Below are 25,869 nucleotides of genomic sequence, written 5' to 3'. Positions count from 1 at the left end.
CCATTTCCTTCCTATTCTATCATTTCTCTTTTCTTCTCTATGCCCATCCCAATTAAATCTGAAATCTCATCTCTTAGCTTTCTGAATTAGTAAAGCTTTTCAGATTACCATACAACATACAAGAAAACCGGACAGTGCCTTTCAAGGCATCATAGACAGTGAGAGGCAGCTTCCCTCTTCTCATTATTTATAGACACACACTTAGCTAAAAGCATCCTCTTACAATTTGTTCTTTCACTTATTTAATTCCTTTCTCATTTTTTCTTATTGCCTTCTCATTTCTGCTGATTTCTCTGTGTAATATGAGAATTAAGTCCCCACAAGAAATAAATTTCACCATGCCCCAAATAGAATGTAATGAAAGTCCTTTTGGTGGCTAGCAAAATTCCTGTAATTGGCCTCTGTTTCCTTAAACACAAACCTGCCTCCACTGTGGAGGTAAACATGATATGAGCTTCCAGGCTGCACAGCTGTTTTACTATCAAAAAATCATATTCAGTTTTTTTTCAGAGCAATTGTGCTGTTATAGTGCATCATGCATTTATGGAGCCACATTGAGAACATATGTGTAAAATATATTAATTTGTTTTCCTCTTTAATTAATTTGACTTGAACACTTGATTAAATTTTTCTATGGTTTTTATACTTTTGACTAATATATGCACATATTTTAATATATTTATTAGTACTCCTACCTTAAGTTGTAAAATCTCTAGGGCAATTGTAAGTGCAAAAACTTTGAACACTAATCAACACATGTCTAATCTGCACACTTATGTGACTTTTAATGAATGGAGAACAGATATTAGTATGAGATCTAAGCATTTTCTTTAGCATTTTTGCCAGAGAACCTATGATTTTCTTATTTCCCAGACTATAGATCACTGGATTTAACAAAGGAATTATGACAGTTCAAAATAGAGAGTCCACTGTATCTTGGGCATCTGCTTCTGCAGATCCAGGGAGCACATACATGGAGAATAGAGGGTCATAGTATAAAGAGATAGTTAAGAGATGGGCTCCACTTGTGTAGAAGGCTTTCCTTATGCCTTGTACAGACTTCTTTTTTAATATTGTAAAGAGAGCAACTTTATAAGGGACAAGAACAGTCAGAATTATGCACAACTGTATTGACCCAGAGAAAATAAATACAATCAGAAAATTAATGGAAGGGTCAGTACAGGAAATTTTAAACAATGGTACAATGTCACAGTATATGTCCTGTATTATGATAGAATTATAGAACGTTAATCTGAATTTAAAAACATTATGAACTATGGCATGAACAAGGCCACCTAAAAATGACAAAACCAACAGCTGGATGCTTAGTCTATTGGTTAGAATTACTAGATAATGTAACGGTTTGCATATGGTCACACAGCGATCATATGCCATTGTTACCAACAAAACCCATTTTGTGGTTACACTGATTACAAAGGGAAAAAATTGTATCTTCCATTCAGTGAGAGATATCATTTTGCTCTTGGCAAAGAAATTCACCAACATCTGGCTGGGGCCAGGAGGAGGTCACTGTGGATGATATCCAGGCATCCACAAAAGCCAAATTCCCAAGGAATAAGTATATGGGGATGTGAAGATGAAGGTCATTACATAAAAGAGCAATCAGACCAAGGTGCCCCATGACAGTGATGAGATATATCACCAAGAATACCAGTAACAAGGGGATTTGCCATTTTTGTTGATATGTAAGTCCTATGAAAATAAACTCTATCAGTAACATTGCATTTTCTTTTTCCATATCCTCACTGGGCAGTGTCTGAAATACATGGAGTAAATGAAAGGAATAGTCAGTAAGAAATTATAAAGTGAAACTATGGAGGAAGAGAGTTGAAATGAAACATGCACTTCAGAATTTCCTCTTAATTTTGTTTATTATACCTCCTTAATAGATGGGATCTTTTCTTTGCGGGGGGGATGGAAATAAATGCAATCATTTAAATTCAAAAAATGTGAATCAATGGACAGACTTAGAAAAATGAAAGACATTCTAAATATGTGCTAAATTTATGGACTTTATTATGTTGAGATATGTTCCCTTTATACCCACTTTGAGGAGAGTTTTTATCATGAATAGATGTTGAATCTTGGCAAGTGCTTTTTCTGCATCTATTGAGATGATCATATGATTTTTATCATTCCTTTTATTAATATGGTGTATCACATTATTTGTGAATACTGAACCATCTTTTCATCCCTGGAATAAACCCAACTTGATCATGGTATATGATCCTTTTTATATTTGTTGGATATGGTTTGCTAATATTTTGTTGAGGATTTTTGCATCTATCTTCATCAAAGATATTGGCTTATTATTTTCTTTCTTTAGTGTCTTTGTCTGGTTTTGGTATCAGGATAGTGGTGGCCTCATAGGATGAATTTGGGAGTGTTCCCTCCACTTCAGTTTTTGAAATGGGTTGAGAAGTTTAGGTATTACCTCTTCTTTATATGTTTAGTACAATTCCCCAGTGAAGCTGTCTGGTCCTGTACTTTTTTTTTTTTAATAGATCTTTATTGGAGTATAATTGCTTCACAATACTGTTAGTTTCTGTTGTACGCCATAGTGAATAAGCCATATGCATACATATGTCCCCATATCCCCTCCCTCTTGAGCTTCCCTCCCATCCTCCCTATCCCACCCCTCTAGGTGGTCACAAAGCACTAAGCTGATCTCCCTGTGCTATGCTGCTGCTTCCCACTAGCTATTTTACATTCGGTAGTGTATATATATCAATGCTACCCTCCCTTCACCCCAGCTTCCCCCTCCCACCCCGTGTCCTCAAGTCCATTCTCTATGTCTACATCTTTAAATTGCCTGTTTCTACTTGATTCAGTTTTGGCAGGGGGGCAAATTTCTTGAAATATACACCCTGCCAAAACTGAATCAAGATGCAGGACCATTGGTCCTGTATTTTGTTTGAAGGGACTTTTAAAAATTACAGATTCTATTTCACTACTGGTGACCAGTCTGTTCAAATTGCTTGTTTCTTCTTGATTCAGTTTTGGCAGGGTGTATATTTCAAGAAATTTGCCCATTTTTTCTAGGTTGTCCAATGTGTTGGCACATGACCATTTGTAGTATTCTCTTAAGATTTTTTGGATCTCTGTGTTATCAGCTGTTATTTCTCCGCTTTCATTTCTTATTTTATTTATTTGGGTCCTTTCTTTTCTTATTGGTTAGCCTGGTTAATGGTTTATCAATTTTTTATCATATCAAAGAACCAGTTCTAGATTTCTTTGATCTTTTCTATTGTCATTTTGATCTCTGTTTTGTTTATTTCCTCTCTGACCTTTATTATTTCCTTCCTTCTGCTAACTTTGGGCTTTGTTCTTCTTTTTCTAAATCTTTTAGTTGGTAGGTTAGGTTGTTTATTTACTTTTTGTTTGTTTGTTTGTTATTGAGAATGGCCTGAATGGCTATAAAGCCTCCTCTTAGAAATGCTTTCGCTGAATCATATAGATTTTGGAGTGTTGTGCTTCCATTTTCATTTGTCTCAAGGTACTTTCTGATTTCTGCTTTGATTTCATCATTGACCCATTGGTTTTTTAGTAGCATGTTCTGTCATCCCCACTTGTTTGTTCTTTTCTCATTTTTCTTCTTGTAATTGACTTCTAGTTTCATAATGTTGTGGTTGGAAAACATGCTTTATATAATTTCTATTCTCTTAATTTTGTTGAGACTTGTTTTGTGGCCTAGCCTGTAGTCTGTCCTGGGGAACATTCCATATGCACTTGAAAAGAAAGTATATTCTGCTATTTTTAGCTGTAGTGTCCTGTATATATCTATTAAGTTCTACTTGGCTTACATGTCATTTAAGACCACTGTTGCCTTATGGCTTTTCTGTCTGGATGATCTGTCCATTGATGTAAGTGGGCTGTTAAAGTACCCTACTATTATTGTATTATTTTCAATTTCTCCCTTTATGTCTGCTAGTATTTGTTTGATATACTTAGGTGCTCTTGTATTGGGTGCATATATGTTAATGAGTATAATATCTTCTTGTATTAATACTTTGATCATAATATAATGCCCTTCTCTGTCTTTCATTATAGCCTTTGTTTTAAAGTCTATTTTGTCTGATGTGAATATTGCTAACCCCCACTTACTGGTCATTTCTGTTTATATGAAATATCTTTTTCCAACTCTTCCTTTTCAGTCTGTTTGTCTTTATCCCTGAAAGCAGTCTCTTGAAAGCAGCCTATTGAAGGGTCCAATGAGCCATTCTTTGTCTTTTGATTGGAGCATTTGGTCCATTGTCATTTACAGTAATTATTGACATTTTATTACTTGTTTTCTGGTTGTTTTTGTAGTTCTTCTCTGTTCATCCTTTCTTCTTTTTTCTTCCTTTGTGGTTTTATTATTTTCTTTAAGATTATGCTTGCATTCTTTGTGTGTGTGTGTGTGTGTGTGTGTGTGTGTGTGAATCTATTGTACATTTTTGATTTGTGGCTACCATGGGATTCCTAAATGTTGACCTGTATGTCTACTTGCTTTAAACTGGTAGTTGTTTACACTCAAACACAGTCTAAAAGATCTACATTTTTACTCCTCTACCTAACATTTTGTGTATTTGATGTCATATTTTATATCTTCATGCTTATCCCTTGACTATTTACTGTAGTTAAAGTTGCTTTTACAATTTTTTGTCTTTTAATCTGCACACTGGCTTATTTAATTGATTGGTCCTCCCTCCTTACTATATATTTGCCTTTCCTAGTGAGATTTTTTCCCTTTCTTACAGATTCTTATTTCTTTTCCATTCGGAGAAGACCCTTCACCATTTGAGTATTGATGAATTTCTTTAGTTTTTGCTTGTTTGAGAATTTCTTTATCTCTCATTCTATTCTAAATCATAATCTTGAGGGGTAGAGTATCCTAGGTTTCAAGTTTTTCCCTTTCAGGACTTTGAATACATTATGCTACTCTCTTCTGGCCTGCAAAGTTTCTGCAAAGAAATCAGCTGATAGTCTTATGGGGATTCATTTGAATATGGCTCTCCTTTTTGTTGCTGCCTTAGAGTTCTCTCTTTAACTTTTTTTAGGACATGTCTTGGTATGGGTCTATTTGGGTTCATCTTCTTTGGGACCCACTGTGCTTCATGTACCTGGATATCTATTCCTTCTTCAGGTTTGGGAAATTTTCAACTACAGTTTCCTCAAATACATTTTTTCCACCATTTTCTCTATTTTCTCCTTCTGGAACCCCTATAATGTGAATGTAGAAACACTTCATGGTATTCCAGAGTGCTTTTATTTTTTAAACTTGTTTTTCTTCCTATTGTTCTGTTTGGTTGATTTTCATTATTCTGTCTTCCAAATCACTTATGCATTCTTCTGTATCAGTTGGTCTGCTATTCATTTCTTCTAGTGTGTTTTTTATTTCAGCTATTAAATTATTCATTTTTGACTGGGTCGTTTTTGCATTCTAGTCCCTTGTCAAATTGTTCAGTGTTTAGATCAATTATTTTCCCCAATTCAGTTCACATTTTTCCTACCAATGTTTGAATTTTTTATCTGGTAAATTGTTTATTTATGTTTTATTATTTATTTTTTTAGAAGCCATGAGGATTGGGCTTTGAGGGGGCCCTGTTCCCTTTAAGTGTGTCTTTTTCCCTCTCCCTGTGCTAGAACCTTTGCCCCAGCAGAGGAGAGTGTTAAAATGAGTGGGTCACATGCACAGAGGTTCAGTGTGCTGCCTGTGTAGGTGTCCATGGCTCTGCTAAGAGATCTGGGTGGCTTCTGAGGTGCCACTTTAGTAAGTGCCATCAATGGCCACCACTGTCCCACCCAGGCTCTACCCTGGGCCCGGATGACCTCTAAGTCCCATGATCAAGATTATTCCCCAGTTGTGGCCACCCCCAATCTAATCTATTTTGTTTACTGTCCTCATAAAGACGATCAATCTTAGCAGTACAACTGCTCCATTATATTCCCACAAATTGGCTATCATTATCCTTTTAAATGTTTTCCAAACTGGTAGCTCTTCTTTCCCCTCACCCCATAGAAGTAAAATAAATAAAACAAAAATTTTAGATTTCATTTATTTAAATTGAAATAAGTTAAATATATTTCTTAAACTTATTGGATATTTTTAATTCTTCAGTTGAATGTTCAGTGGCCCTTCCTTCCATTCAGATGTTTGCATGTTTTAATGAATTGTAAGAGTTCCTTATATATTAAAGGTATTAAACTTTTTCTTTCCCTCATAAATGTCTTAAATATCTTTTCTTGTATTTTTATGTGGCTGTTAACTCTTCTATTTTATTATTATATAAAAGTTTTTAAATTTTATGTAGTCATTGTAAGAGGAACAATTCATGAAAACAAAGACCTTACCCACTAGTTAAGAAGAGGAAATTTAATTTAGCAAATGGTTTGAAAGTGTTGTAAAATCAAAAAGTCAAACAGGGAATAGTAAGGCAGCCCAGAGATTACTAATGGTAGGAAGCTCCCATGAGGATGAGTGGTTAGTTAACAGAACCCATGATTTGACCCGCATGAGCAGTTTCCCTGCAGGAGGTGGACTCAGTGATAAGATGCAGCTTGTGCTGGAGACACTCCCTACAGCAGTGGAACAGGGCAGAAATATTGTGGGTTTCCCCCCACTCTTTAGTTACAGTGCTCATCATTGTCCAAATCTAGCCAGAAGACATTTGAAAGGGAGGGAGTCTGGGAAATAGAGTTTACAGTGGTCCCTAATTATAAAACAAAACACAGGAGAGGAAGTTGGAAAATGGATTGAGGCCAAAAGGCAAATAATCAGAGAATCACATACATCAGTTAATCTGCTTATTATTTCTAGATTTGGTCTTTTGGTAATAAATCCTTTCCTTGATATTTCAAAGTATGAAATTTTTTACTGAGGAAAATCGTGAAAAATCATGTCTAACTCTTTAGTAGGTAATATATATGAGTTCTAGCTTAGTGCCTAGCAGATAGTAGGTTCTCAGTAAATTATTTTTTTCTTTCATAATTGTAAGGATCAATAAGTGTTTTTGTTTATAAATATAGAATTTTTAACATTTTATATCTCAATATGCTTGATCAGCATCTCCAGGTTTTTGTTAATGCTATGCATATATCAGTACTCATAATTGGAATCAGTCCAGGTTAGTGGTATTCCTAATCTGAAGGGACTCATCTACAATTTTTCTGATTCTAAGAAAATTGTGTAAAATTTTCTGAAGTATATCAGAGTAGATTAAAAGCTTGCTTTTATACTTTAGTTTTTCTAACATTTAGAAGAGAAAACCCTTTAAATCTTAATATAATTTTTGAGGACAAATTTTGTTTGGGCTTTTGCTTTTTGTTTGTTTGGAGGCCCAACCTCCAGCCTGGGAACCAAGATCCCACAAGCCTCGTGGCTCAGTGGAAAAAAAAAAAAAAAGAAAAAAAGGAGCAGTACAATAACAAAGAATAAAAAATAAAATTAGAAAGGTAAAAAATATATTATTAAAAATAAAAATATAATTGAAACAACTGCAACAAGGTAAAACAAAACCACAACAGAAAAAAGAAAAAAAAAAAAGAAGGGGGGAACAAGCCAAAAGGAGCAGAACAATAACAAAGTATAAAGAATAAAATAAATTTTGAAAAATAAAAGATTTATTAGAAAAAATAAAAATATAAATGTGTCAACAACAACAAGGTAAAACAGAACCCCAACCTAAAAGAAGAAGAAAAAAAAAAAAGTCCTTGGCTATAGGGGGCGTGGAGTTTAGGCGGGGGTGGAACTTAGGCAGGGGTGGGGCCTAGGCAGGACTTAGGCTCAGGACGCACACAGCCAGAAAAGGCCTTTGGGGCGGGGCCTAGGCAGGGCGATGTTAAAGCGAGGTGCAGGGCCTCTGCTTAGGACCTGCGTGGAAGGGGAAAGGCAGCATGAGTGGAGTGTGGGGTTCTGGAGTTTGGAGGTAGGGCCCTGGGTGAGGGTGTGTGGGTGGGGTTTAGGCCCAGCACATTGGAGGGGGTCTCTGAGTATAGAGGTAGGGCCCTGGGTGGGGGTGTAGGGACAGGGCTTGGGCTCTCTGCGGTAAGAGGGAAGCTCCGAGGGCAGAGGATTAGGCCTGAGAGCCCAACAGGCTCCCCAGTGCCTAAGTGGACAGGGAAAGTGCTGGCCACGTTCCTTTCCATTCCTCTGTTACCCTCTCAGGGTCTCCCACAGGGTCTCCCCCATCCCCTCTGGACCCCTAACCATGGATGGATCCTGCTGGGTGTAGAAACTCCTCCCCTCCCCCAGCCGCCCCTCAGAGGTGCCGGCCTGTAGGTCCATCCTTTACTCTTGCTGCCTCTTCCCTCCCCCCACTCCTTCAGGACCTGCGCGGCTGGAGGGGGCCTCGGTGGGCAGAGGATCAGGCCCAGGATCTCAGCAGGTTCCTGGGGCCCCAGGTGGGCAGGGGAAACCTGGCTATGCTCCCTTTTGATCCTCTGACCTCCCAATGGTCCCGCAATTTCCCCCTTCGGGCGTGGGAATCCCTTCTCCTCCCCCAGCTACCCCTCAGGAGTGCCAGTCCCGTCCCGCCTCCACTTCTCCTCCCCCTTTACTCCCTCCATGCTCCATGTCCTACCCAGTCGCTGGGGGTTCCTCCCGTACCCTAGGTGTCCATGGTACCCTACCAGTGCCTGGTAGGTGCCCTAGTCGACAGGGAATGTGGACGCAAATTCCGCATCCTCCTAGTCCGCCATCTTGCCTCCACCCCCTCCTTACATATTTTTGAATAAGATATGCAAATACTTTAAGGAATTTGTTAGGCACTAACATCTTAAGTCATTAAAATAGTAGGACAATTATAAATGCAAAAAACTTTGAACACTAGTCAACACGTAGCAACATCTAACCTGTACAAGTATGTGTTCTTTTAATGAAAAAAGAACACCTATTAGCATTTCTCTTTAACATTTTTGTCAGTGAATCTATGACTTTCTTATTTCTCAGGCTGTAGATAATTGGATTTAACAAAGGAATTATGACAGTGTAAAATAAAGAGTCCATCATATCTTGATCATCTGCTTGTGTGGATCCAGGGCACACATACATGAAGAGAAGAGGCCCATAGTATAAAGAGACACATAGGAGTTGGGCTCCACAGGTGGAGAAGGCCTTCCTTATGCCTTCTGCAGACTTCTTGTTTAAGACTGTAAAGAGAATAAGTGTGTAAGACATAAGAACAATGAAAATAGTGAACAACTGTATTGATCAGAGAAAATAAAAATCATCAGAAAGTTAATGGAAGGATCAGTACAGGAAATCTTAAATAATGGTATAATGTCACAGTAAAAGTGATGTACTATGATGGAATTGCAAAAAGTTAATCTGAATATGGCATGGAAAAGGCCACCTATAAATGACCAAACGAATAGCCAGATGCATAGCCTAGTCGTCATAATCACTGGATAGTGTAATGGTTTGCATGTGGCCACATAGCGATCATACGCCATTGTGGTCAGCAAAAAACATTCCATGGTTACAGATTGCAAGGGAAAAAAATTGTATCTTGCAATCAAAGAGAGAGATCATTTTGCTCTTGGCAAAGAAGTTGACCAGCATCTTGGGGGCCACTGTGGGTGATAACCAAGTATCTGCAAAAGCCAAGCTCCCAAGGAATAAGTACATGGGAATGTGAAGGTGAGGGTCGTTACAGATGAGAGCAATCAGACCACGGTTTCCCACATGGTGATGAGGTGTAGCATTAAGAACAGCAGGGACAAGAGGATTTGCCACTCTGGTTGGTATGTAAGTCCTGTGAGAGCAAACTCTTGTCAGCTCTGTTGCATTTTCCGTTTCCATATCCTTAGATGGCCTCTAAAATACAATGCAGTAAATGTAAAGTAACATTTATCAGAAGTTTAAAAAGAAGATTTGGTTAAGCTAATATAAATAAAACCATACACTAGACTCAATGCCATTTATTTTATTTACTCTTTAATACATGAAAAGTATTTCAGGAAATTGCTATATTGGAAAAATGTGATTATTTCAGTTCAAAATATGTATAGGAATAAACAGATTTAGAAGAAAAGAAAGAAATTCTGAACATGAGCAAATTTATGGGGAAGCTATTGAATGAGGTAGGGAAATTCTGTGTGTTTGACATGGATGCACATCAAAAAAATCTTAGAAAGGCCTGGATTATCAAACGAATTGAATGCCATGTGAATGATCTTCAATTTTATTCTTCAAGGAATAGGCAAGCACTGAAAACTTTTAAGATGTGGAGTGTCATCATCAGTTAGTTTTGAAATTAAATATTTGGTTGTAGAAATAGTCTGCAGGAAGCAGAATCTTGTGTCATGAATACTCTTCAGGAAGTTATAACACTTGTCCTGTAATTCCCAAACCAGATTACACATCCGAATTATTTGGGGTAGTTTTCCATGCAAAACATTGGGTCTGAGGTACTACTGTAGAAATTGATTTAGTAGATCATGAATGTGGTCAAGTAATATGCATTTTTAAATGCTCCCAGTTGATTAAAATGTATGTGAGGTTCTTGGTTCATGTGTGATATGATTAGAATGATGAGGGAGACAAAGAGATCAAAATAAATTAGAATGTAGAGTCACTAAGACTTGGTGACAGATTAAATGTGAAGGAGTAATTAGTAAAGGAGAGAGAGTCACTCTCTTTAATGACTGGATAGGTAGTCATTAAAAATTGAGATTGAAGATGCAGTAGCTAGTTTTTGCAAGGAGCATCCTCTGAACATCCAGGTGAGATAAACTTAGCAGTATGATTCTACAAGTGCTTAATAGAAATAATGACTTGGGTATCATTGAGGTGGCTGAAAACATACTTATATATGGCTTATACATTGGACAGTGTGCATAAGGTAAAAAAAAAAAGAGGAAGGAATGAAAATAAACTTGAAGAAGTTACATTAAAGAGATTAAAAATGGATGTACATCATTTATTAGATGGTTCACATCTGATCCTCTTTTCTACTAAATGAGTCTTGGTGGCAGACTAAAGCTCTCAACCTCTCTAGAAGCCAAAGTTTCTGGAAACTATCTTTCCCATCCCCCTGGTACCTAGAATGAGGGGGCTTGATATAGGGTTAGCCCCAAAAAACTCATTTACACTCTATTTGGGATATGGAGAGGGGAGAAAGAGGTCAAATGTGGACAAAGAGAATTTTGGTTATAAAGTCAACCAAGGAAACAATATCATGACCCCAGAAAATCCTGTACCCATAGCAATGGCATTGAGAGTGTGAATTGTGGCATTCAAGTTCAGCAGCAATGACAACAGGTCTTATTGAGCTAGAGATGGGACATGATTTTGGCTGTTGACTGTCTGACTTCTTTCTTTGTGTCCTGCCAATTTCTCTAGTGGATTTCCCCAACTTCCCTAACATTTCTATGTCCAAGCCAATTTTCATTCAATTAACTCATTTCATCTTGCAGCCAAGAGCTCTGGCTCACACAAAAGGAGAAAAGGAAAGACCAGAAAAAGCTACAGAGCAGAGTGTCAGAGAATCAGGAGGGAACTGGAAAGCTGAGTGTTGGGAACTTAAAGAGAGGAAAATACTCAAGAAGGACAAAGGAAAATACAGTGCCTAAAATGAAATAATTGCTCTGGTAGGATAAGGAGTGAATAGAGATCATTGTGTGTAGGAATTAAGAGAGTTTTTAGTGAGAGCAATTTCCATTTTGGGATAGAGTTGAGGTCGGAGAATAATGAGAAATGAAAAGGAAGCAAATGGCACAGCAGTGAGGAGAATGAAATAAAGTATATAAGTTGTGGACAACAGTTGACATTTGTTTACCACCGCCCATAGACAGATGCGATATTTTTCCTTATAGAACGATGTCATGAAAGTTTTCAAAAGAGAGAGAAGAGGTCATTGAGATGAGAGTGCATAGAGAAGTGGAATGGAAAATTTGTGTGGATGACAAGGAACAACAAAAAACTGGAAGAGACAAACGAACATAGATGAATTAGTGTTAGGAAAGACAAGCAAATAGAGAGAGGAAGTATCAGAGAAAGGCTGAAGATGAAATAAGGGGAAAGTCTCAGCGTTTGGAGGATAAATATCTGTCAACTCTGGCTTCAACAAAAGTTGTCAACACAGGGTCACCTTTCTTTTTCTTTTATTAAAAACTCCAAGTTTATTTTCCTATGGAATTTGTGTATTAATTAGAAACTTTCATTTTTTTTAGGTTTTTTAATTAAGAATTTTTTTTAAACATCTTTATTGGAGTATAATTGCTTTACAATGGTGTGTTAAAAACTTTCATTTTAATTTTATTTTTTGCTCATAAATATACTAGCATGGCCTCAAAGTTCTTTTCATATATAAAAGATGCTTTATCTTTGTTATTACTATGATTAGAGCTGACTTTCTTTAGAAATCCTCCTGGTTTGCGATTAAAGCATTTGCTTCTCCACAAGTTTTATTAGTGGAATAAAATTGATTCAAAGACTGGGACTTAATACAGGCAATGTAAATAACCAGTGCCAATAACTGCAGTTGTTAAATGTATATTTATTTTGAGTGAACATCCTTCCATGCAATCTCAAATCACTAAACATTTTAAAAATTCTCAATTTGATGTGTGGGTACTTATTAAGTCATAAACCTGAGAAAAGCACTGGAGAAACATTTTCTTCATTTTTCTGTATATATATATGTATATGTACATGTATATATAATGAAATTATTGTCAGAAGTAGGTGAAAGAATAGAGAGGTTATTATTTAAGTGATTTAACTTAAAATTTAATCAGAGAATATGGTTAATTAAATCAAATAAATATTTCGAATGCAATTATCAGAAAGATTTCTTATGTAGAAAACATTGACCTAAATCCTTAAACTACTGTTCATTTGTTTAAAGTTCTAATTCACCAAAACTTATCCTATAGAGTCATTGTAAGTATGCTAACCAGATGGTTAAATATTTAAAGAGTACAATGTGTTCTTAGAGCTATTTTGCTCATCCAGATTTTACGCACAACAATAAAGCATGCAGATTATTCACTATTTGTTTTCCATTTTCAACTGGCTATTTTGGTATCTTGTAAATCAAATCAAAATTATTACAAATTTAACAGTATTTTAACTTTCTATGAAAAAATAATGAATATTACAAAAAGCATTCTCTCTTACCTATATCTGTTAGAAATTGTTGAGCTCCTTTCAGTGTTTGGCTTTCTGAAGTAGAAACTAATATAAAGGCACTGCAATGACAATAACACAGGTGACAATTTTTTGCACACTGATTCACTTTGGAGGCTTCATTATCCAAGCTCAGGAAAATGTTGTTTACATAAGTTTATATAAATTTGTGTTGAACACAAGAGTTAATCAATTGTATAACTGTGTGCTTTTGCCGGAAGAGGAAGGAGTGAAGAACTTAAATTCCCCTGATAGCACCCATGGATTACCTTTTGGACAAAACTAAGCTGTTCTTCTGGGCATTGTGGGTTTGGACAGGTACAAGAAATCCAGGTTGCTGCATGGGGCACCACAGTCTCTGAAATCATAAACGTCAGTCATTGCAGACAGTTCTGGTTTTAACAATAGAAATTACACTTTATGGCACTATTTTCAACCACAGAGGACACTTCTGACATGTTTTTGCAAACTCCAGTTTATCAATAAGTGTTGATGCTCTGAGTGCTTTGATCAGTATGGTCTTATCTGAGCTAATCACACATGATTTTAATGAGGCCTAATTTCTAGATTCCTGTCAAGACCCAACCCCAAGTCAATTTGTCCTCCTCATGCAAACTGTAGCTCACGTTCCAGACCCATACCTAACTCCCAACTTTAAGCTGAAATCTGGTGAGAAATCTTACCAAGCAAACGTCTGGGGAAGGAGTAAAGGAAAAACAAAACAAAGGACCACAGTGGGAGACAACCTATAGCAGTGCTTCTCAAACTTTAATGCCTGTGAGTCTCCTGGAGATCTTGTTAAAAAGCGAATCCTGTTTCAGTAGATCAGTGGTGGGGCCTGAGCGTCTTCATTTCCAAGAGGTGATGCCTGTGAACAGGTGCCATCCACAGGGTCTTTATCATGGAGAGCCTAGATTATCAGAGAGCCTAGATAATTGGAGAAGCACAGCATGGTAAATGTAGCTGGCTTGCAAAGAGGGATGCAGGGAGGAGCCAGATGGGTCAGGGAGGCCAGCATATGGGGGTAACACAGGGCCTTGGAGGCCAGATCAGGGACTTTGTTCTATACCTTAATTTAAAGGAAAGCTATTGAGGGGTTTAGAAATGGTGGTACCATGATGATCAGATTTGCCTTTTTTGCATTAACAGAGAAAGTTATCAGTATACATTTATTCAGAAAAATAAAACAACTTACTTATTTGTGGTATTTTGGTATGATATCTGAGTAACAAAAGAAAATGCTTAGCCTCCATTTGGGACTTGGATGACTAGATGGGGAAAAGCAAACAGCATCATTTTAGTAGATTGATTGATCAATTAATCTGCTTCCTTACAATTTTGCTGATGAAAGCCAAAGTAGAGGAGAAAATAACATAGAAGAGAAGAGTCCTGTGAAAAGTGCACAGAAGAGTGGAGTGGGGAGTATGATGTGCAGAGGTAGCTTCAACATAACCAACACTTGACTAAAATTTACTGCCCTCTTCAATTTTGTATAATTATCTCCTAACTTATTTGGTTGCCTCTCTCTGAGCGCAAAGGCCTGTATTACTGCTTCCACTCTGGGTAGTCTTTTCAATTTTGGTCATTTTAATAGGTAATATCTCATAGCACTTTCATTTGCATTTCCCTAGTAACTAATTTTATAAAGCATTTTTTTGCATCCTTCTTTGACATCTGTATATCTCTTTTGGTAAAGTGTTCAAGTATTTTACCCATTTTTAGTTGGTTTAGTTGTTTTTTATTATGAATTTTGAGAGTGCTTCATATATCCTGGAAACAAGCCTTTTATCACACATATGATTTGTAAATATTATATCACACTAGTCTGTTACATGGATGACATTGTGCTGATTGGTCTTAGTGAGCAAGCAATAATATTTATTAGTTAGCCATTTGTAGGACAGAGGTGGAAAACAAATCTGACAAAATTTCAGGGGCCTTCTACTTCAGTGAAATTTCTAGGTGTCCAGTGATATAGGGCATGTCAAGAAAACCCTTCTAAGGTGAAGGATAAGTTGTTATACCTGACCCTTCCTGAAACCAAAAGAGAGGCACAACACATAATGTGCCCGTGTGGATTTTGGAGCAGTATTAGCATTATTTGGGTGTGTTACTCCAGCCCATTTACCAGCGGCTAGTTTTGAGTGGGTCTCAGAGCAAAAGAAGGTTTTGCAACATGTCTTGGCTTCTGTGCAAGCTGTTCTGCTCCTTGAACCATATCCAGCAGATCCAGTGGAGCCTGAAATGGCAGTGACAGATGCTTGGAGCCTTTAATAAGCCTCTAGAGGTTGATCACAGTGCAGGCCTTTAGAATTCTGAGCAAAGCACTGCCATCCTCTGTGGATAATGACTGTACTTTAGAGAAACAGCTGTTGGACTGCTAGTGAGCCTTGGTAAAACATGAATGTTTAACAATGGGCCACCAATTTGCCATGATACCAGAGCTGCCCTTGACACACTGGATGTTCTTTGACCCACTAACCATAAAGTTCAGTGTGCACAGCAGCATTCCTTCATCGAATAGAAGTAGTAGACACTTGATCAAGGCAGGAACAGGTCCTGAAGGCACAAGTAAATTACATGAAGAAGTGGTTCAAATGCTATTGGCCTCTACTCCTGCTGCAATGGCTTCTGTCTCCCAGCCTGGACCTGTGGTCCTATAGGGAATTCTCTATGATGAGTTGACAGAGAAGAGAAGACTGGGGCCTGATTTACAGATGGTTCTGCATGGTATGCAGGCACCATCATAAAGTGGACAGCTGTTGCATGACAACTCCTCTCTGTGACATTTAGGAAGGACAGTAGTGAAGGGAAAACCTTACAGTGGGCAGTCCTGCTTCCACCAGGACACACAACAATGCTTCCGTTGAGCTGAAAGTAGACTGCCCCTTGGTCCCTTTGGCTTTATGTTCCTTTGACTCATGAGACAAAGAAGTGAGTTACTGTGCTGGCTGAGGTGATTGATAGCAACTACCAAGAGGAAACTGGACTATTCCACAAAGAGGGTAAGGAAGAGTATGTCTGGAATACAGAAGATACCTTAGGCTATCTCTTAGCATTATCATTCCCATGGTTAAGATCAATGGAAAACTTTAACAGGCCAAACCACATAGTAGTTCTAATGGCCCAGACTCTTCAGGAGTGAACCTCTGGCTTATTCCACAAGGTGAAGAACAATGACCACCTGAGTGAGGTGTTTGCTGGAGGCGAAGAGAATGCAGAATGGGTAGTGAAAGAAGTTAGTTAAAATACCAGCACCAATCACATGTCCAGTTACAGATATGAGGTGTAATTTGCCAAGAGATTTCCTTCTTAGTTTGATATGAAAACATTTGTGGGTGTGTATAGCAAACAGCTTTGTTTTCTTTCCACTCTTATTCCCTTATCATGAGACATAAGATGTGCTGACTTTATAGTATAATAATTGAGTGTTGTTCATTTGACATCTTAGTATTTGTATTACCAGATATCAAGGAGAATCAATAGTAAACATCACTCAAAGATTTTACCTCCACTCCGGGGAAGAAGTAATACATTTTTGATTGTACATAGCATAGTTGTATCATGTTCGGTGACCTTGCTATTATCATTATTTAGAAATAGAATAGTTTTAAGATATGTGTATGGGTGCTAAGTTGACAAAAGGTGAACCTGTAACGGTTAATTTTATGTGTCAACTGGTCCGTGAACTGTCTAGATATCTAATTAAACATTATTTGGGGGTGTTTCTGTGAGGAAGTTCCAAATTAGTGTGGAATTGGTGGACTCAGTAAAGCTGATGACTCTCCGCAGTGTAGCCAGTCTGGTGTGGGCTTGGATGGAACAAAGAGGCAGAGGAAGGTGGAATTCACTTTCTGTTTGACTGGTTAGCATTGATATTCTCCTGCCCTTGATGATCTGATTCTCAGGACTTCATACTCAGAAAGGAATCTATATAATTGGCCCTACTGCCTGAGACCTTTGAAGTAGGGCACTACTGTCCTCACTCTCCAGCTTGCAGAGGGAAAATCATGGAACCTCTCAGACTCCATATCATGTCAGCCAATATCTTATAATAAATGTCTTGGTATAAATATAGATAGATAGATAGATAAATAGATGATAGATAGATATATAGGGAGGTAGTGAGATAGAGAGATAGATTCTCCTGGTTCTGTTACTCTGGACAACCATGACTATAAGCAAAACTCACTGTATGTTTAGTGAACATCTTGTTTTATCTTGCAAAGTGAGGGAAATATCATGATGTAACTGTTAGCTATGGCTCTAAATAAGTCTCACTATGAAGGTACCTTTTCAGAAGAGGTAAACGTCACGTACTGCAGCATAAGGAATATTGTGTATATGAAGTTGTACTTGAAAGGGGTGATCTAAATGCTGATCTGGCTTGGTAATTAATTTTTCAAAAGGGACAGAGAACCCTCCCATTAACCATACTGAAATTAGACAATGTGGTTTTTACTGGCTATCATCACTATCAATCATGGTTCCCGAGAAAAAATTATTTAAAAATCCACAATAATTCATCCTTTGAAATAGATGCCCTATTTGCATCTTTCTGTCCAAAACTGAAAGGAAAGTATAAATAGAGGGTGCAAACTGTCAAAATATTTTCAGAGTGCTGTTTAAGTAGGGAATAGAGTATATGGAAACTCTGTTTCATCTGATATCAAAATATCCTAATACTATAACAATTTTGCTTCACTGATTACTTTAAAGCAGTGATTATCTTAGCTCAGGCTACTGTAACAGAATATCATAGACTGTGTTGCTTATACCACCAACATTTATTTCTTACATTCTGGAAGATGGGACGTTCAAGAACAAGGGGCCAGCAAATATTTATTGTACATGGTGAGAGATTGCTTCCTGGCCAGTAGGCAGCAGCCTTCTCACTTGGCCTTTGCAGGTTGAGTATTCCTGGGGGTGGTGGGGAGGAGTTAGTTCTCTTGCCTCTTTCTCTTCTTATAAGGGCACTAATACCATCATGAAAACCTGACCCTTATGATCTATTCCTACCCTAATTACCTCCTAAAGTCCTCATTCCAAATACCACCACATTAGGGGATTAGTGCTTCAATGTATGAATTTGGAGGGAAATCAACATTCAGTTCACAACAGTAGTTTGCTATGTATAGTCCCAAAACAACAGCATTAGCATGACTGAATTAGAAACTCTAATGATAATGCCCATCAGTCTGTGTTTTCATAAGCTCTCCAGGTGATTCTGATGCCCACTAAATTTTTCAAACCTTAGTTTTAAAAGACCAACAAAAAGAGCTAAAATGAAAGCCTATACCAGAGAGGTTTTGACACTTTCCTAATACTACATGTGCTAAGACTACATGCCAAAATTAGTCAACAAAACAGACTTTAGTTATACAGTTCTAATTTTGATTTATATTTGTTTGTTTTTGCCCAATCCTAGTTATGTTATTTCTTTGAACACAGTCTAGGATAAAATTATCAACAATCTCCTGAACAGTAGAAGTCTTACTTAGTAGAAGGTATTGGAAGGCAAAGAGAAAAAAACATATGCACATATACATAAAGAGAGATAATTTATTATATATTCTTTTCAATCTCCAGGTTAAGAAAATGAATACAACTTCATAATAAAGAATATCTCAAGTATATTATTTGTATTTCCAACAAATGATCTAATCTAGCATCAGCAGTGTCCAGACAACTGGATGAACTTAGCAAAATTATATCATCCTTTAAATCTAAATAACCATTAAACAATACAGATTTAATTTCATAGTTTCTTTTTAAAGGAATCAGCAGAATATCTTGTCCAAAAATGTGGAGTTTTCACAGGTGTATCTTTTACCTCTTTACCAACATACCATTGAAATGACAAAAAAATGTACAAATGAATAAATCTATAACAGAAGTGAATGGGATCCATCATTTGAGTAGGGATTTTGGTAATTTCTGGAAGGCATAAAGTAGTTGAGATTGTACTGAAGATCAATACAGAGCAGAGGAATCTGTAGACTAGACATCTACAAGAGAAGGCTTCAAGGAAGTCTGCACTTCTGAGAGGCCTCCAACTGTCTATTCTGTACTCAGCAACCTAAATTAAGATGTGATGGGTTATACACCCTCTCATATACTCATAGCTTGACACCAGACTTCTCATTCAAAGAAAAATTCTGTAGGAAACAGTGCTAATGATGGCAGAAGAAATACATACCGCTGCCTATGCTTTCAGTTAGTCTTTGGGTCATTACAATGTATGAAGAAGCAAAACGCTAAATAATTGAAGGAATCCATCTAAACAATGGAAACCTTATACAGTAATAAAAATCATTGAACTATGTACATATGCAATAACAATGATTCTTTTTTATTATTTTTAATTTTTTTAAATTGAAGCATAGGTGATTTACAATGTCATGTTAGTTTCAGATGTACAGTAAAGTGATTCAGTTATACATATATATGTATCTATTCTTTTTCAGATTCTTTTCCCCTATATGTTATTACAAAATATTGAGTAAAGTTCTCTGTGCTATACAGTAGGCCCCTGTTGGTTATCTATGTTATACATAATAGTGTGTATATGTTGATCCCAAACTCCTAACTTATCCCTCCACCACCTTCCCCTTTGGTAACCATAAGTTTATTCTCTATGTCTTTGGGCCTTTTGTATATAAGTTCATTTGTATCATTTTTTAAAAGATTCCACATATAAGCGATATCATATGATATTTGTGTTTCTCTGTCTGGCTTACTTCACTTAGTATGGTAATCTCTAGGTTCATGCACGTTCTGCAAATGGCATTATTTCATTCTTTTGTACGGCTGAGTAATATTCCACCGCATATATTATACCACATCTTCTTTATCCATTCATCCATTGATGGACATTTAAGTTGCTTCCATGTCTTGGCTATTGCTGCAATGAACATTGGGGTGCATGTATCATTTTAAGTCATGGTTTTCTCCAGATATATGCCCAGGAGTGGGATTGCAGGATCGTATGGTAGCTCTATTTTAATGAAACAGGATAAAAAGCCCAGAAATAAATCCACACACCTATGGTCAATTAATCTATGACAAAGGAAGCAATAATATACGATGGAGAAAAGACAGTCTCTTCAATAAGTGGCGCAGGGAAAACTGGTCAACTACATGTAAAACAATTAAATTAGAATATTCTCTAACACCATACACAAAAATAAACTCAAAATAGATTAAAGACCTAAATGTAAAACCAGTTACTATAAAACTCCTAAAGGAAAACATAGGCAGAACACTATTTGACATAAATCACAGCAATATTTTTTTGGATCCACCTCCTAGAGGAATTGAAATAACAAATAAACATATGGGACCTAATTAAACTTAAAAGCTTTTGCACAGCAAAGGAAACTATAAACAAACCAAAAAGACAACCTACAGTATGGGAGAAAATGTTTGCAAACAATGAGACTGACAAGGGTTTAATCTCCAAAATATACAAACAGCTCATATAGCAAAATATCAAACAAACAAACAACACAATCAAAAAATGGGCAGCAGACCTAAATAGACATTTCTCCAAAGAAATGGCCAAAAGGCACATGAAAATATGCTCAGCATCGCCAATTATTAGAGAAATGCAAATCAAAACTACAATGAGGTATCACCTCATACCAGTCAGAATGGCCGTCATCAAAATGTCTACAAATAATAAATGCTGGAGAGGGTGCAGAAAAAAAGGAACCCTCCTGCAATGTTGGTGGGAATGTAAATTGATACAGCCACTATGGAGAGCAGTATGGAGTTTCCTTACAAAAAAAAAAAAGGCTCTTAAGGGAGAAACAGTAAAAGCAACTGGAATGTGATGAATGCATTCCGTTTTTGGGACATAGGGGGATGTCTCAGAGGAGTAAAAAGAAGGCAGATGACCTGGTCTAATCTTGTGACTCGCACTTCCAGGAATATAGAGTAATGACTTTTGTTTTAAATAATTATATGTCTTGCATCTTTAAACCAAACCTCTGATTAAGCTTCTCCCTGATATTTTGTCATACTCTATCCCAGGAACCAATCCTACTGATAATATTTTCAATTGTCATGAAAGAAATTTAAGAAGGTGAGCTGGCATGCAGCAGCCATGCCAGGTCCAGTAATTTCCCTGGGCTCATTGCCGGGTTGAAAAAGAGTGATGCACTCTTACTGTATTCTATGTATGTGAGCTGTCAGATCATTTTAAGTTTATAAATATTTTGTGAATACTTATTTAGGAGCTCATGTGAGTAAGCCACTGTGCTATCTACTACAAAAGACAGAAGGATTTCTAAATTGTAATTTAAAAGAGTTTGTAGGCCAAAAATATTATTATACGAGGCCAAGTGTGACCAAGAAGAATAAATAAACTGCTAAACATTTGAGATGAGTGAGCATTCCTATTATCTTTGAGGTACAGTGGAAAAACATCGCAGAAGTTGTAAAATTTGAGAGAGTCGTTGAGAAAATGATACCTTTTCAATTTTAAATGAAGATAGAGAAGTTGGGTGGGGAGGATTCTCTGTGGAGAGACCTGTGTGAGCAAAAGCATGAACCTGAGAGAGAGAGGTTTGTCCAGAAAGCTTTCAGTAACTCAGTTTGGGTATAGTGTAGAGTCCACAGGAGAATTGTGGAGAAAGAGCCTTCAGAGTTAAAGCAAGGTTTTATTTGAATGCTGGGATGAACATATGCAGGGTGAAATATGAAGGAAAAAAGAGAGAAGAAAGAAAGAAAAGAAGAAAGAAAGAAAGAAAGAGAAAGAGAAAAAGAAAGAAGGAAGGAAAGAAAGAACAGAAAAAAAGAAAGAAGAAAGGAAGGAAGGAAGGAGGAAGGAGGGAGGGAGGGAGGGAGGAAGAAAGGAAGAAGTCTGTATATATAGATATATATGCGTATATATTTACTTGTATTTATATACCATATAATCTTAACATAAATGAAGAAATAATCATAATGCATATGTATGTATACAGCTCTAGATACATTTCCCATATATGTGAAAAATCTGGTAGCAATGACAATCTATTAAAAGTTATTGAAGAAAGATATCATGTAATCAGAGTCCAGTTTATAAAGGTTAATCCTGCAGGTATGTTTGGAAAGGAAAAAATATCAGCAGGATGGAAGGGGTAAATAACAGAGGTCGGTAGTTTTGAGGGTTAGGACCTGAGTGATATGGAATGTGTATGGAATTTAAGTGTCAGGAGAGGAAAGGCAAAATGGCTCTGAAAATGGATTGCTTATTATACTTAAATAGTATGGCATGTGAGGAGAGCAACCTTTCAAGGACTTTTAGAGCATGAAACAGCCAAATTCTTGCTCATTTTCAAGTATTTCTCAGCTACCCACTGGGAACTATGGCATCATATCATCTTAACATTATTTGAGCTTTGATAATATGCATTTAAAGCCCCTTGTTGTCAACAACACATTTGAATAACTTTTACATACTACTGATCTCTTTATCTTACAAGCTTCTTTCTTTTTTTTTTTTTTTTTTTTTTTTTTTGCTGTACGCGGGCCTCTCACTGTTGTGGCCTCTCCCGTTGCGGAGCACAGGCTCTGGACGCACAGGCTCAGTGGCCATGGCTCAGAGGCCCAGCCGCTCCGCGGCATGTGGGATCTTCCCGGACCGGGGCACGAACCCGTGTCCCCTGCATCGGCAGGTGGACTCTCACAGTAAAAGTTATATATCATGTTGTAATTACAGAAGGTTAATCTGAATAAAACTCCTATATGAATAAAGGCATGTAGGACACCACCTACAAATGATGAGACGAACAGTCGCATACATAGTCTATTGGTCATAATCACTGGATAAATAAAGGGTTGCATATGGCCACATAGCGATCATATGCCATACTTGCCAAGAGAAAACATTCCGTGGTCTCACTGACTGTAAAGGGAAAAAATTGTACCATGCATTCAGAGAGAAATATCATCTTACTCTTGGCGGAGAAGTTGACCAGCATCTTGGGGGTCACTATGGATGATACTGAAGTATCCACAAAAGCCAAACTCCCAAGGAATAAGTACATGCGGGTGTGAAGTTGAGAGTCATTCCAGATGAGAGCAATAAGACCAAGGTTCCCCACAATGGTGTTGAGGTATATCACCAGGAATACCAGGAACCAGGGGATTTGCCACTCCTGTTGATATGAAAATCCTGAGAGAACAAACTCTGTCAGCAATGTTGCATTTTCCTTTTCCATATCTTCACTGGATGTCCCCTGAAATAAAATGCAATAAATATAAAAATAACATTCACTATGGATTTATGAATTGAAAACTTGTAAAGTGGAGTCGAAATCATACTCCTATCAGAATGCCCTTTTAATTTCATAAAATATCACTATATAAACTGGGGGATTTAAAGAAATGCCACTCAATATGATAATTTCAGTTCAAATAATGTGCAGAAATTAATAGATTTATATAAAAGAGACATTCTAACCATTTGCTAAATTTGTGGGGACCTGATAGAGTGTGGTAGGGAAATTCTGAGTCTGGGACATGGATTATTAGTCAAGGGAATAGATGTTTAAGGGATCTGGATTATAAAATGAATTGAATGCTACGTGAAGGATCATGAACTCTTTGCCTCAGGTAATATGTATATACTGAACATTTTCAAGACAGGGAGAGGCCTCAGAAAGTATTTTAAATTAATTTTTTGTCAGCACAGAAAATAGGTGTCATGGAGGGAAAGCTGGAGTCAGGGATACTATTCAGGAGATATTGCTATTTATTGTCCAATGGTTTTCTAACCAGATTACACATCAGAATTGATTGTGGAGCTTTTTATGCAGAATATACATTGTGAGACATTACTGTAGAAATTAATTCAGTGGGTCAAGATTCAGTTCTAGGGATCTGTACTTTAAAAAAATGCTCCACAAATGCATGTGTAGTTGGTGATATAACTTTGGTTGTCATGAGGAAGACAGAGAGATAGATGCAAAAGAATTCAAAATGCAGAGACACTAGGACCTTGTGACATTAGATGTGAAAGGGATGGTCAGTGAAGGAGAGAAGAGTCACTTGGTGACTGGCTAGATGGACAGCAAAAGTTGAAATCAAGATCTCAGCTGCAGTGGCCAGTTTGTGGAGAGAGCATCCTCTGAACATCAAGATGAGATGTACTTAGTAATATGAGTCTACAAATAGCTTAATAGAAATAATGTCTTAGGAGTTTTGGGGGTAGCTGAAGGCATATTTATTGATAACCTATCCATTGAAGAGTATGCATAAGAAGAAGAAGGGCACAGAAAGAAACTTGAGGAACTTATATTAAAGAGGTTACACAGTGGATACACAGCATATATTAGATAGCCAACATCTGATCCCTTTTTCTCCCACGTAGTCGTGGTGGCTGGTAGAGGGTATCACCCATTCAAGAAGCCAAAAGATGATAGCCATAATGACCTATATGGGAATAGAATCTAAAAAGAGTGGATATATGTATATTTATAACTGATTCACTTTTCTGTACAGCAGAAACTAACACAACATTGTAAACCAACTATACTCCAATAAAAAATTAATTAAAAAAAAAAGAAGCCAAAAAACTAGAAACTGACTTTCCCATTCCCCTTGCACATAGAGTGAGGGAACTTGACCTAGATTTGTCAAATCAAATCCACAAAACCTACATTTGGAATAAGAAGAGAGAGAGAAAAAAAATGTACCGGGACAAAAGAGAATACTGGTTGCAAAGACAGCAATATCAAGACTCCAGCAAACGCATCCTGCATCCACAACCATGGCACTGTGAGTGTGAGCTGGCATTCCAACCTCAACATCAGTCGCAGCAGGTCTCATTGAGCTGGTGTTGGGTCATGATTTGGGCTGTTGATTAGCTCCTTTGCTTCCTTCTCTTCCTGATCATTTTTTCACCTGATTTCTCCATTGTCTCATGCATTTCTATGTTAGAGCTATTTCCATTCAATTAACTCATTTCCTGTGGCAACCAAGAGGCCTGGTTCACAACAGAGAAAGACTAGGGTGAGACCAGAAAAGGATACTGAGCTGAGAAGCAGGAAGGAGACTAGAAAGCTGAGTGTTATGAACTTAGAGAAAAGATATTCAAAATGAACGAAGAGAATGATGTGTCAAATGCCAAAATAAATGGTCTAGTAGGACAAAGGGTGATCAGATTTCACTGAGTGTGGAAATTAAGGGATTTTTAGTGGCTTTAGTGAGAGCAGTTTGCATTTTGTGATTGAGTTAAGGCCAGAGACTAATGAGAAGTGAAAGGGAAACAAGTGGGTGGAAGGATTTGGAGTACTCCACGAAAGGTGGAGAACCATTGACATTTTCCTACTTCTCCTAGACACATATGGGGTTTTTTTTTCCCTCTAGAATATTTTAATGAAAGTTTTCAAAAGAGAGGAGAGTAAGGAGTTGAGAGGAGAAAGGGAACAGGAAAAGTGGGAAGATAATGTGTGTTGGTGAAAAGAAAACAGCGGGGAGATAACAGATGGAAAATATCAAGAGACATAGATGGATAAGTATAGGAAAGACAAGCCAAAGTAGAGCTGAGAAGGAAGTATCTGAGAGAGCAAGTGTCCAAGAAAAGCTGAAGAGGAAATATAGGTATGCCCCGCTTTTCAAAAGTTTGCTTTACCACCACTTCTCTTTTATGAAAGAACTATATTAATAATTGTTTTCACTAACCAAAAGAGATCCGAAAAGGATTTTTGCTATTACCAATAAAAGACAAAAACAGTGTTCAGCATTTC

The 25,869-nt window shown here is 37.2% G+C and overlaps 3 pseudogenes; all 3 read right to left on the bottom strand.

Annotated features, from left to right (window-relative positions):
* Positions 1–696: 696 nt before the first annotated feature.
* On the bottom strand, positions 697–1,768 carry LOC115855675 (olfactory receptor 5H2-like; annotated as a pseudogene).
* Positions 1,769–8,848: 7,080 nt separating this feature from the next.
* On the bottom strand, positions 8,849–9,850 carry LOC115855674 (olfactory receptor 5H2-like; annotated as a pseudogene).
* Positions 9,851–15,266: 5,416 nt separating this feature from the next.
* On the bottom strand, positions 15,267–23,361 carry LOC138842641 (olfactory receptor 5H1-like; annotated as a pseudogene).
* Positions 23,362–25,869: the final 2,508 nt, after the last annotated feature.

The sequence above is a fragment of the Globicephala melas genome, chromosome 4 (assembly GCF_963455315.2).
Source record: "Globicephala melas chromosome 4, mGloMel1.2, whole genome shotgun sequence".
Classification (NCBI taxonomy): domain Eukaryota; kingdom Metazoa; phylum Chordata; class Mammalia; order Artiodactyla; family Delphinidae; genus Globicephala; species Globicephala melas.
Note: the sequence above shows the minus strand (reverse complement) of the source record. Positions and strands in the feature narration are given on the sequence as shown.